Raw genomic sequence first — 14,141 nt, 5'->3', positions numbered from 1 at the left:
ATAAATAAATAAAACAGATGAAAGAAGGATTGATTTTTAAATTGGCTTTAGTCAACCTCAATCAATCTATTTTCAAAAGAAAAAAGCGTATACATTCTGTTACAAGGAGAGATCTGTCAGTGAAGAGACAAGAGTCTTGCTCTACCACAAAATGAGCTAAAGGAGAGGTTAAAATTAGAAATACAGGGCCACATTTTCCAGTAAGTATTACAGAGGAAAAACAAGATTAAGAAAGTTACAAAAATGAGTTACCAGAGTTACCAAAAATATGCAAACAAAAATTACCAGAAACACCCCATATTGTTTTTCTGTCAGACTTAGGTCAATATTGCTAGTGTTGAAAATAGAAATATTTGCTTCAATTTTTTGTTTCAAAATATTCTGTTATTAAATTTACTTCTATTTAAATTTAACACACCAGTAAAAGGATACTGAAGAGTTGGCTTTTTTCTCTGTGCTGTGACCAAAGTTTTGATTAGAGGGAATTTGCCATGAAGCTATCAGGAAATTCAGAGCAAACTCTCCAGCTGTTGTGGCAGCACACATTGCCAAGCTAAACCTGCAGGGCTTGAGAAATGGAAAGCAGATTTCAAGTCTGCTAGGTTCTATCAAGAGAAGTGTGTAAAGCAGGTCCAATTAATCTATGCAGACTAAACCCTTCATCCTGCTTGAAGAACTTGCATTTTCTGATGCTGCAGTTCCATGGGACATGGCACCCTATTCATAGCTCTGGTTGTTAAACCCTGAGTTCCACAAAAGAAAACAATTGTAATCCATCCCATAAAGAAGCAGGCAAATCATGTACTGCTTTCAAGTAGCTATAAAGCAGTGTGTATTATCAACTTAGTAAGCCATTAAATAATCTTGTTCCTGGGCTTTAACTCCCTAGGGTACAATTTAAAAGAAATCAGGAGACTTTTATATGTAGAAAACTCTGCATATAAAAGTGCACGCTAAAATAATGTGCTAAAATTTATATACATTTCAAAGTGGTTGGTGACTAAAACAGCTTTGCAAACAATGCATTTGTAAATGTATTTGTTGTTAATAGAAAATACTGGAGCTATTACAGAAGTAGGTGAATGCATTAATAAATCATAGAAATTACGCTACATTTTACATCTTTAAAGTGCTGTGCAGAAGTGCAGTACATGAATATCTTTCATGATTAGACCTTTATTGTTTGGCTAGATGCTTTTTCTACTACTGCTTGTGGCAAACCTCAATAGCAGCTATTCCTTCAGATTGATCCACACACCTTTTTGCAGCTGTCCCTCACGTTAAAGCCACTCCTCCTCATTTAACCTTCAGTACCTTCTTTTTTGTTGCCTCAGCCAACAAATTCACCATACCTACTGTATTGCAATCTCCCATGAAAACTCTCAAGATAAGAATATAGAGTTCTTGGGAATTCTCTTTGTAAGAGAAAACATTCATTAATCAAATCAATTTCCAGAGCATACAAGTAAAATTGGAAAGATTTTTCCAGGCTAGGATAGAATCTTTTGGTCAGACATATTTATCCTTCAAATTAAGACAGACGAAAAGCTTAAACCATTTCCTGAATTTTACAATACACAGGTTCAAGTCAAATGGAGCCATGGACTGCAAGTTATTCGTCTTAATCAGTTTATCACAAGGCAATAATTATAGACATGTATCTCAGCTAACAACTGAAAAAGGCTCAAGTTTCTTTGTAAAACAAAGTAGAGAACTCAAAAGTTTTCCTTATGAATCTATTTGAAGTCACAAACTCAAGCTTTCTTTAAAAAAAAATGTTCAACAGATGCCTAGAATAATACAGTTCTTTTTGCCTTCAAACTTTCTTTCAGACAAATATTGTGCTCAGGGCATGCAAGTCTTATCAAGCATTATTTTAACATAAAGGATGAAAAATAATAGGAAGGTATCTGTTAACAATAAAGAAAAAATAGATTATCTAGCCTTTATTTGCAATAGACTTTCTCTTGGGCAGACAAATAATACAGGTTACCGTTCACCCAAATAAGGCTTGTTTCAGTGAAAGAAATTTTCCTAGGACTCTCTAAGCAAGCACTAAGTTAGTACACATACACTGCTGAGATACTTTTCCTTCCAAATTGCTTTTGCAGAGTGGTCAAAGCTCCATACAAACAATCACATTTTGGAAAAGATAAACCGAGCCTTGTCCATGCTCTTCATCTGTTAAACAGAACAACACTTGTTTTCAAATTATTTCATGTGGGAAAAAACAACAGCAACAAAAATAAAGGTTAGATTTTGGAAAACTAATGATGATCAAAGGATCCTTGAATTAGTCTACATAGCAGACATTTGAATTAGCCTGCATGTGGGATTGCTCTATGTCAGCAAAGGAAAGACAATATAAACATCAAGGTAAGACCATTGGAGTTTCAAACCAGACATAGACAGAATAGGGTTGGTGCACAGACCTCTGACAAACTGAATTTGGCTAAGAAAGTAGGAAGCCTCCTATGGGATCCGCATAAATAAATCTAACCAAATAAGTGGTTCTATTCAGTACTCAAATTCCATTCATGGCAACTAAGACAACAAGAGTACAAATGAAGGCATTTATGCACAACTGCAGTATTTCTTTACTTCTACCTAGGCTCGGGAAGTTGAAATACAAATCCTGTGCAGTATATAGCATGGCCGATATTAGACAAAATGCAGACAACAGAGGATTTCATAACCAATGGAGAAACAAAAAAATGAAGAAAAAAAAAAACAAACAGATCTTCTAAGTCTAACTACAATTTATGTAGTTTCACTGTTACCTCTAAATTGGTTACTGTGATCATGGAAGTAGCTCCAAATTTTTCAGTTAACTGACTTGGTATAAAAGGATTCAAGTATCTCTCTACATCAGAATTTCTTTGCATACAATCTACACAGACCATATGCACATTTGAAGTGTAAAAAACCCTGCAAATTGAAACATTAAGATAACCATAGATACCCATGATCATATATCACTTTTAAAATCTCTCCCTATGTCCTAAAATATAGACTCAAATTAGCTGTAAGCCTGAATTGGCACCAATTTCATCACAACTGCAAATTCCTTCTATTGTCTTCAACAGCAAGATACCTGTTAAGTATAATGGTCTCACGTCAAAGAATCTCAAAAATAGGATTCCGTATCCCATCTTTGCAATTTTAAATTGCCCCCGTGTAAACCTAGACCACATTCTCACAAGGAGTTCTATCTAGATCATTCCCTTTTGAATCTGTGAAAAGTAGATTGTAGGATTGCAGACTACTCAGCTATACAAAACTCCTGCAAAACCTTTCCCTGAGATTCTCCTGTAATAGATTGTAGAGAACTTTGTTTTCTTTCACCATTTTTGTTACATATATTTATTAGTTTGCCTTTGATAACCCAAATGCTACAAATCTTCCTGACACATACTGATAATAGCAGAACTACTTTTAAATAAATAAAACACTTTTTCTTTTTGCACAGCTACCACAGAATTATTATTTTTTAATGGTGGTAGATCCTGTTTCCTTTAAACCAGTAAGACCTATGGTTAATCTTTCCAGCCTTCCTCATCTTTGACCCAAAAGCAAACACTTGCATTACTCCACAGATTTGCTACTTCAAACAACAATTCCTCTCAGAGTTAATAAAGGTCAATATGATGAGAACCATCATCCTTTTATCTAACACAAAAAAATGACACTGAAGAAGGCAGGTGCCATTACTATAAAGTGCCCAAGTTCATAACTGTCAGACAATTTCCTGTCCTAATCGCTGTGATTAAGGTATCTACTTATTGCAATTCAAGTGAACTTGCTCTGTGCGCTGCTACATCTGTCTTCCAGTTAAATTATTCTTTCTCTTAATTTGAAGAACTCTGCTGACTTCAGGCGCTAGGGTAAGGAGCAGTTATTACTCCCAGAGATGAACACTGCCAGAGAAATGATAAAAGAGACAGGAATAGGTTAAATACAATTGACAATAAGGAGGAAAAAAAGACCGAAAAGTAAAAGGTGTTAGAAAATCAGACAAGGACTAGAGGACTGAAAAAGAGAAGTGGCATTCCTTACATCACTGGTTGGCCTGTGAGAAAGCAGCTGTTTGCTTCTATAAAATACTTTTCCCCAAACAATTCTATTTTTGAAAGGGACCAAATACCTTTCTGATGTACTCCATGCAGTGTTTCTCTTCTGAGGTCCAGCTACACAAAGCTTAATATTTAAGCAATACCAAGGCTCCTAAATATCATGTTAGATGCAGAAATGTAAAGGAAGTTGAAGAAGGGAGAGGAAATCAGTATCATAAAAAGTACATAACCTGCATCTCTAAGGGGATGGGACAACATAATTTACACTGCTGAACAACAGAATGTGCCTTTACTGCTCACAGTAGAAGACATACTTTCATCTCATATCAGGGTTTAGTTGCTGTAGTTTTAGGCATGCTAGACCATACATACTGATTTTGGATGGTTGCTTAGGTAGACAAAATTGCTGACAAACTGAATAAAAATCTACATAATTAAGTGACATATACGATGTGAACATGCAAGTCTGAATTGATAGGGCTCAGGTTGGATTTCTCTGATTTCAAAATGAATGCCGTAAGCTAAATAAATCATTTACATCTGTATTATTCACCATGAGAGACGTCAAATACGATTAATCCTAGTTAAGAAAAAAAACCCACAAGTTCAGTAAATGTGTTACTGAGCCCTTGAGCATTCATGTACCTGTGCAATAGACCTCAACAGGAATTTTTCCTTCATATTCCACATTCATAGTGACTTATGTGGCAGCTTGGGCTATGAAAAAAAAAAAAGGCAAAAAAAAAGGGCACACAAAAAATAATAAAAGGTACTTTATAAAACACTATTTTTTTTGTTTCTTTACAGATCAAACATTCTTATCTTGTTAATATTACCTTGATAATTCATAACTTACGTACTGTTCATGATTTTTGCAGCAGCGTTCTCTTAAACTCCTGTACATACACAATAAACATGTTTTGTTTGACAGAAAATCTGAGCTGAATGACTGGACTGGTGTTGGCCCCAATACCCAATCCAGAGGTTTTCCTTCATCCTCCTGAGTCCTGCTGCTTTTATATTTACCTTAGTAGAAAGAAAGTCTTGAACTGCATCTCAGCTGCCAGCAGCAACTGAATGCTGCAAGGCAGAAAAAAGCAGCCTCTTAAACTGCCTGTGGCTAGGTGACCTCTTATAACGCGAAGTTAAACTGGGTTTGCTTAAAGTGTTATTTGACAATGCAGCAGGGTAAAGGAAGAGTTTAGGTGAAACAAACTGTTCAACTTTGTGGTGAAGCAGAAGAGTATTGATAGATCACACAAAACTGGGAGTGGACAATGTCTCAGTGGAGACATCAAACACCACTGTGTGGGTGCTGTGTCAGCATTCTCACACAGTCACCATAAAGCAATGTTGCTTAACTTTGTACTAAGTAAGGCAGAGACACTCAGTGGATCGGTAAGTAACATTTAATAACGTAATGGCTTTCAGAAGCCAATATTTAGTGTTTTTCTTAGCCTGAATTTCTGATTATTTTATGTTGTTCCACCATTTTCTCTGACCTAGAAGGCTTTTGGCCATAACATAAAGTGTAAAATATTTCATACTAGTAACAGTGCAGAAAAGTGAGTGACACTGACATATGTTCAGATGTGAATTTAATTGACCATGAAGATGCAGCCTTGTCACCAGTATCTGTTTCCTGGAAGAAGTCAAAAGCAGAAGGTTTCTGATAGAGGATTCCATGTAACCAACAGAAACCTAAATAGTAGTACTTATTCAGCCCCAAAGTTAAGAACAGGTCAGCTTGACACAAATACTTGGTATGATAATACACTAGTAAAACAGAGAGATGAGAAAATGCAAAATGTCGACAGATTGTGTTATGAAATTATGAGCTTGTCTACTGCTCTTTCAACTACTTTTTCCACAAAAGTGGAAAGCTGTCTTAAAAAGCAGACTATCGCACAATTGCAGTAAGGCAGTATAGGAAGTTGTGATCTCCAAGGGACAGCAGAGGTTTGTAAAGGCTTGCAAACACACAGGCTGAGGTTATTAACAGAGCGAGCTGAAGAACACTGGTCAATGAAAGTACTTCTAAAAAAAAAAAAAAGGTGTTATTCTTTGTCACATTTAAGACAAGAAAAAGTGTGCATTTATTCAGAGTTGCTCAGCTGACAAGTTATAACTAGCTAAGCTTTGCAGTTCAGTTGTGCTTCATTGTGTCTGTACAATGCAGATATTCAATTCTACATTTGTGACTTTAATTAGAATACTTAAAAAGAAGAAATTTTGCAAGATCTATCTTTAACCCTTCTGTAACTAAGAGGAATTACAAAAGCACACACAAAGAACGAAGAGTGCAGCACCGCCTTGATGTATCAGTCTTCTTGTTATTACGTCTGAACAACAGTAAGGGGAAGAACAGAAACAATGCTGATAAGAAAGCATTGAAAACACTCAAGAGACTTAAATCTGCAGAGAAGAGTTAAACATTGGTCCTTAAAAGAAAAAAAAAACCCAAATTTACCAAAAAATCTTCGTAAGAGAAAAAAGTTAACGGAATGTGCTTATTAATGTTCACAAGGTTTACAATCACTTTTTTCATGGTTCCAACTTCTGATTTTTATTGCTACATATCTGTAAAAATAGTGACAGTTTGCTCTTAACAGGCATCCACAGAAACAATTGTACTCAGACTACTTTTTGCTGTTTTACAGTTTTTTTTCACAGAGTTCTCTGCTTCAAAATGAGGAAATATTTTAAAATATCATGGTTGCATCTATTGTCAGCTATTTTTCTCTCAATGACAGAAAATCAAGGCTGTATATGTGACTGACACATCTAGAAACAGAATAAGACAAAATGAAAGCTTCATTATGAAAAACTATAGGGGATGAGCATTCGGCCACCCATCTGGAAAGATATTCAATGCAATCAATTATTAGAAATAAAGACAGAATTTGAAATAAGGCTCATTTCTAAGTCAGTTCCTACCAAGAAATAGGAAAAAATATGAACATATTGAATTGAGAAAGAGCTGCTTATAACTTTAAACATGTTCTTATCTTCCTGAATTTTCATACATGATGTAACACCCATTGCATTGCTCTGATTTTGTGTGTGTGTGTGTGTGTGTGGTGTCTGTCCCTTAACAAAGCCATGAGCCTAATGAGATTGAATTTTTATAAATTATAACAGAGAGGTTGCTGAATATCAACATTCTTAAAGCAGAGGTTTTATGACAGAAGTGACAAGAATGACACTGACAAAGTGACAGGATAAAGCTAGGCAGTAACAACTGTTTCAGAAGTGTTTTCAGGTTCTTAATGCACAATTACTGACACAAGCACATGTGGCTATTTTTGTGAAAATGGAACCAGATAGTTCCCAGAGCTCTGAATTTAAGTTTATTCTCTTTTATGGTATCAAATATCCTTCACCATTCCTCTTTATTTTTAACCTTCTCTGAAGGAAACAGAGAGGAACTTTTCTCTATTTAGCCTCACTCTTACAGTCAAGGCTTTAATCAGCCCGTGAATCTGCTTAGTATGGTTAATGCTTCATTGGGAATAGAAAAGCAATTATTATCTGAGGTAAAGTGTAAAAAAAGTGCTAGTATGAACTGTAAAAATACTTTTTCTTGAAGGAGTCCTAGGAAGGCTCCAATATTTTCCAGTAGGTCCTGCAAGTCTGATGAACCATATCTGTTGATTTTAGGAGGTAAAGAAACTGCCAATGGCCTTGCTCTTGTGATCTGTGGAAATAACATTCCACCCAGCAAATTTCACTCCTACTGATTTCCTCATTTGTTTTACCAAACAAAACTAGTCAGAAGTGGTTTTTTATTTTTCTTCCTTTTTTTTTTTTTTTTTCCTGCCAACTCAGAAGATGACTGGCTATAGGCTCTTCAGAAGGGACAGGCAGCACAGAAGGGGTGGTGGTGTGGCTCTCTATATTAGAGAGTATTTTGATGTTGTGGATCTCGAGGCTGAGACTGGGAATGATAAGGTTGAGTCCCTATGGGTTAGGATCAGCGGGAAGGCCAACAAGGCAGGCATCCTGGTGGGTGTCTGTTATAGACCACCAAACCAGGATGAGGAGACGGATGAGGAATTCTACAGGCAGCTGGCAAAAGTTGCAAAATCATCGGCTCTTGTCCTCGTGGGGGACTTCAACTTCCCAGACATATCCTGGACATGCAATACAGCTCAGAGGAAGCAATCTAGGAGGTTTCTGGAGAGTGTGGAAGATAGTTTCCTGACACAGCTAGTTAGCGAGCGTACCAGGGGAGATGCCCCGCTGGACCTTGTGTTCACAAACAGAGAAGGACTGGTGGGAGATGTGGTGGTCGGGAGCTGTCTTGGGCACAGTGACCATGAAATGGTAGAGTTCTCTATTCTTGGTGAAGTCAGGAGGGGGACCAGTAAAACTGCTGTCTTGGACTTCCAGAGGGCAGACTTTGAGCTGTTCAGGACACTGGTTGGCAGAGTCCCTTGGGAGGCAGTCCTGAAGGGCAGAGGAGTCCAGGAAGGCTGGGCACTCCTCAAGAAGGAAATCTTAATGGCTCAGGAGCGGTCTGTCCCCACGTGCCCAAAGATGAGCCAGCATGGAAGAAGACCAGCCTGGCTGAACAGAGAGTTGTGCCTAGAGCTTAGGAAAAAAAACAAGAGGGTTTATGATCTTTGGAAAAGAGGGCGGGCCACTCAGAAGGATTATAAGGATGTTGTAAGGATGTGTAGGGACAAAATTAGAAAGGCCAAAGCTCATCTGGAGATCAATCTGGCTACTGCTGTTAAAGATAACACAAAATGTTTTTATAAATAACACAAAAAGGAGGACTAAGGAGAATCTCCATCCTTTACTGGATGGGGGGGGAAACTTAGTGACGAGAGACGAGGAAAAGGCTGAGGTGCTTAACGCCTTCTTTGCCTCAGTCTTTAGCGGCAAGACTAGTTGTTATCTGGATACCCAGTACCCTGAGCTGGTGGAAGGGGATGGGTAGCAGGATGTGGCCCTCACAATCCACAAGGAAATTGTTGGTGACCTGCTACAGCACTTAGATGTATGCAAGTCGATGGGGCCAGATGGGATCCACCCGAGGGTGCTGAGAGAACTGGCGGAAGAACTGGCCAAGCCACTTTCCATCATTTATCAGCAGTTCTGGCTATCAGGGGAGTTCCCAGTCGACTGGCGGCTTGCAAATATGATGCCCATGTACAAGAAGGGCCAGAAGGTTGACCCAGGAAACTATAGGCCTGTTAGTTTGACCTCAGTGCCAGGGAAGCTCATGGAGCAGATTATCTCGAATGTCATCACGCGGCACTTGAAGGGCAAGCAGGTGATCAGGCCCAGTCAGCATGGGTTTATGAAAGGCAGGTCCTGCTTGACTAACCTGATCTCCTTCTATGACACGCTTGTGGATGACGTGTGACGCGCTTGGTGGATGAGGGAAAGGCTGTGGATGTGGTCTACCTTTACTTCAGTAAGACTTTTGACACCGTTTCCCACAGCATTCTCCTTGAGAAACTGGCTGCTCAAGGCTTGGACTGGCATACGCTTTGTTGGGTTAGAAACTGGCTGGGTAGCCGGGCCCAAAGAGTCGTGGTGAATGGAGTTAAATTCAGTTGGAGGCAGGTTACTAGTGGAGTCCCCCAGGGCTCAGTACTGGGGCCAGTTCTCTTCAATATCTTTATCGATGATCTGGATGAGGGGATCGAGTGCACCCTCAGTAAGTTTGCAGATGACACCAAGTTAGGTGCGTGTGTCGATCTGCTCGAGGGTAGGAAGGCTCTGCAGGAGGATCTGGATAGGCTGGAGCGATGGGCTGAGGCCAACTGTATGAAGTTCAACAAGGCCAAGTGCCGGGTCCTGCACCTGGGGCACAACAACCCCAAGCAGCGCTACAGGCTGGGAGATGAGTGGTTGGAAAGCTGCCTGGCAGAGAAGGGCCTGGGAGTATTGGTTGATAAGTCGGCTGAATATGAGCCAGCAGTGTGCTCAAGTGGCCAAGAAGGCCAACAGCATCCTGGCTTGCATAAGAAACAGTGTGGCCAGCAGGGCTAGGGAAGTGATTGTCCCCCTGTACTCGGCTCTGGTGAGGCCGCACCTCGAGTACTGTGTTCAGTTTTGGGCCCCTCGCTACAAGAAGGACATGGAGGTGCTCGAGAGAGTCCAGAGAAGGACAACGAAGCTGGTGAGGGGTCTGGAGAACAAGTCTTATGAGGAGAGGCTGAGGGAGCTGGGGTTGTTCAGCCTGGAGAAGAGGAGGCTCAGGGGCGACCTTATCGCTCTCTATAGGTACCTTAAAGGAGGCTGTAGCAAGGTAGGGGTTGGTCTATTCTCCCACATGCCTGGTGACAGGATGAGGGGGAATGGGCTAAAGTTGCGCCAGGGGAGGTTTAGGTTGGATATTAGGAAGAACTTCTTTACTGAAAGGGTTGTTAGGCATTGGAATAGGCTGCCCAGAGAAGTGGTTGAGTAACCATCCCTGGAGGTCTTTAAGAAACGTTTAGATGTAGAGCTTAGTGATATGGTTTAGTGGAGGACTTGTTAGTGTTAGGTCAGAGGTTGGACTGGGTGATCTTGGAGGTCTCTTCCAACCTAGATGATTCTGTGATTTTTATCCATCTCTAATTTTTGCTTAACTAAAAGCATTTAAAAGGGATATTTTTTTTGTCCACCCCCCAAGGTATCAAAAATTGAAATAATGTTAGATTTAAACATTTTACTTTTTACCCAAGATATTTTACCCAAACAAAATGCAGATTCAGCCCCCACTCCCCTCAAACAGGAGTTTAGACACTGAAAGATTTTCTATTTTTCTGAAAAGTATGACAAAGTAAAATTCAACATCTATTCTTTCATGAAAGTCAGTAAAAGGGTGCAGAAACTGAGGAGACAAAATTATTTCCTGATCTCTGCTTATGTTGCCAATTAAAGCAAAGAATGATAAGTGCTTTCCTGAAAATCCCTTTCCGGAATACGAATTAAGTCAACAAAGTTGCTGGGATTACTTCATTAAGTCATGTAAGTGCATATGACTTGTTTTTTAGTTGAACTTTCTGATGATGCAAACAACTGCCTAGACCTCAAACCTCCAATAACTTTCTAAAAAAAATAGCGCTAAGTAGGAGGAAAAAATAAATGCTTTCAGCCTTCTGGTTCCCCTCCCTCCAATATCACTGACATTTACAATCATTTTAAAGGAAACACATAAGAATACGTTAGTGCCATTGCCTTTAATAACCTGGAAGGAAATAAGAATGTACTTTGCAAAACAGTCATACTACGCATGAACATAAGGCAGTGTGCTCTATTTGTGAATTATAGCAATTTATTTATTTATTTTTCCCCGTTTTGAATGACAGAGAAAGAAAGAATCTTCCCCAAATACCTAACTACAAGCAGTTATTCCACAGCTATAATTGAGGAGAAAACCTGTCCTCTAAACTGTTGTGCTCATACATATGCTAATCTTGCTATTGTTTTGCCTAAAATGGAAAAGGAAACATTCATTCCTTCACACAGCTTCTGAGGTGCTTTGATGTGCTGCCCATCTGGTTGTTTTCTAAAGTATTTTAAACCATAACATAAGAGCATCAACAGACAACACTATCACAGTCTTCAAAGTCTTCAAAAGCTTTTTTTTTCTTTTTTCTTTTTTTTTTTTTTTCCTCCAATAATGATGGTAAAGGAAGGAAGTCCAAAGACAGAAAAGTTGGGATCCCAGTAATATCTGGTGCCTTTTGCACAGATTACAAAAGTTAAATTGCATAGATCTTTGGTGAGCCACTTATATTTGCTTTAATATCCAAATACACTGCAAGCAACAGAGGAAGCTAGAAAGGTCAGGGACCTGACAAAATGCCTTTTTGGAAAAGGCTACCTTTTTCAATGCCACCAATCAAAAATTTACCAGAGACCTTGAGCCAAAAAATTAAGGCAGCTTTTCAACTCCAAGGATCATCTGGACTAAATGCCCTTGAAAAACAAAGCTATTCCAGCATACAAACATTTACAATGCCTGTTTGTTTGAAAGCAGCCAACCTTAAGAATGGGTAAGTAAATCTCTAGTAGATGGCAAAATGATATGGCTGGGAGATTTTTTATTTCTTCAGCAAGCACCAAATCTCATCTAGGGACTCCTGGAGATAATCAGATTCTTCTCTTTCCTTTAAGACCAGGAGTTTTGGATTAGGCTCTTGATTAAAATTTTAATTAGTCTTTTATTTATTTATTTAATAACATCCAGAATTTAGAATTTCCCATGATGCTTACAGCTACACAAGTATGATTCAAATGTGTCATAGGAAAAAGTCCCCTCCCTCCAGAACTAATGTTCAAAAATGAGAGAAAAACTTTTTCCAGTTATACATCCATTGCCAAAAACAACGGCCAACATGAATTGTAGCTCAGTCCACTTGATACCAACCTAGTATGTTTATCTATGTCTCTTAATTATACTTGGTGCTTTCTCTTTCTCCTGTTGTACTTTCCTGCCTCTTTCACTGTGGCAAGTCAGAGTTTGTAAGGGAAGCAAATGGCAAAGAAAGCAAGAAGTTCCTCATATTTCAAGTTTGAGAGTTTATTATTTCCATAAATGGGGAAGAAGGCTGTGTAGGCCTCATACAAGACGGTAAATTTGAACCTCAAACTCTCAGGCAGAACCAGAGAACAGGGATGTGGATGATTCTGAGTCTCAATCCTTTCTTGCCACAGACCAAGGCATGTTTATTGTTTAAATATTATTTTTACTAGCACTTGCATAGTACTGCATTTCTGTTTCATTCACTCTCACCTAGCACCAAGAAGAATACTTTTCCCAGCCACTTCAAAAGTTAAATCAATTATGCTCATCAGCCTCTCCAAATTAATCTGTTTAAGTCTAATTGATTGATTCTTTTGTTTTTGAACTTTCATCTATAGGGAGATTTAACTTCTGGTATTATTAATTTTATTTATTTATTTATTTATTTTTACCTGGATGAACCAAGCATTAATTTGTTTCTGGTTCTGGTTTTAAAACATCCACAGAAATTAGTCCTTCACAGGGCAATTCCTCCCTTAAAACACGGATCACTAAAAGTCACATGTTCTCACTGTGTCTTGACACTAGCAATCCTTAATCCTTTGAGATACTTATTTCTGTGTAACCAAAACCTGGTTAACCAGTTTTGTTTTGATTATAATTCTGGACTGAGAGCTTGTCTAGAATGAAACACTAAGAATAAGTCTTATGAACTAAAAACTTCAACTTTCTTATAACCTTTTAAACTGTAGTGTTCTATATAACATTGTTATAAAATATGAGTTACCATACTGATTGAGAACCAACATTAGAAATGGACCCATTCCAAATTCCTTTTTTTTTCCCCTTTTTTTTCCATTTTCAATCCCGTGACCCTAGAGTTATTGGAAAATAGAACTCATTTTGTTATTGCCAAAACTGCTACCTCAAACTTAAAAAAAAAAAACAAAAACAAAAAAACAGTACCAGCTATAATCTAGGTATTTCTCCTATTTTCATATAAATTTCATAGTAAAAAACTGAGAGGATCATCTGGTATGATTTTCTACACAGCAAATATGTTTCAAATGAAAACAACGTATTTAATTACTCAAGATGCTATCGACAGTCATGATTTCAAATACACAAAAGCTGTAAAATAACAATAATTAATTTTCTCAGTATAAAACCATCAATACTATATAAAAGTTTATCTTAATCTTCTGGAGTCAGTACAAGGGCACAAGCACTTTCAACTTGTAGTTCTTAGAACTCATAATATCCGCAGTTCCAGGGTAGTGCTGGGAACCTGCTGACATGCAGTCAAGGATTTATTCTCGCACGTACAAAGATACAAGCAGGGTAGGCATCATTCGAAAGAAAGAGATTCTACTTTATTTTATGCTTCCACCTGTTTTCACAAACAAACAGATGCTTTATATTTAAAATTATTTTAAATTGTCAAGGTTTTTTTATTGTTCTTTTGATGTTAATTGAAGTAAAATATAGAGTGTTTTGTTGTCTTTTTTTTTTTTTAATTTAGTTTTTCTTTACTGTTCCGGTTCAAAAAACTGCATTGCCACATTCACAGTAGCCTGTGAAGACTCTAACAGAAAGGG

The 14,141-nt window shown here is 38.1% G+C and overlaps 1 long non-coding RNA gene across 1 annotated transcript in view; it reads right to left on the bottom strand.

Annotated features, from left to right (window-relative positions):
• LOC121072013 overlaps window positions 1–14,141 on the bottom strand; it is a 104,976-nt gene that overhangs the window by 26,415 nt on the left and 64,420 nt on the right. The gene's annotated exons all lie outside the window — the stretch shown is intronic.

Source organism: Cygnus olor, chromosome 6 (assembly GCF_009769625.2).
Source record: "Cygnus olor isolate bCygOlo1 chromosome 6, bCygOlo1.pri.v2, whole genome shotgun sequence".
NCBI classification, from domain to species: Eukaryota; Metazoa; Chordata; class Aves; order Anseriformes; family Anatidae; genus Cygnus; species Cygnus olor.
This window is presented reverse-complemented; position numbering and strand designations above follow the sequence as displayed.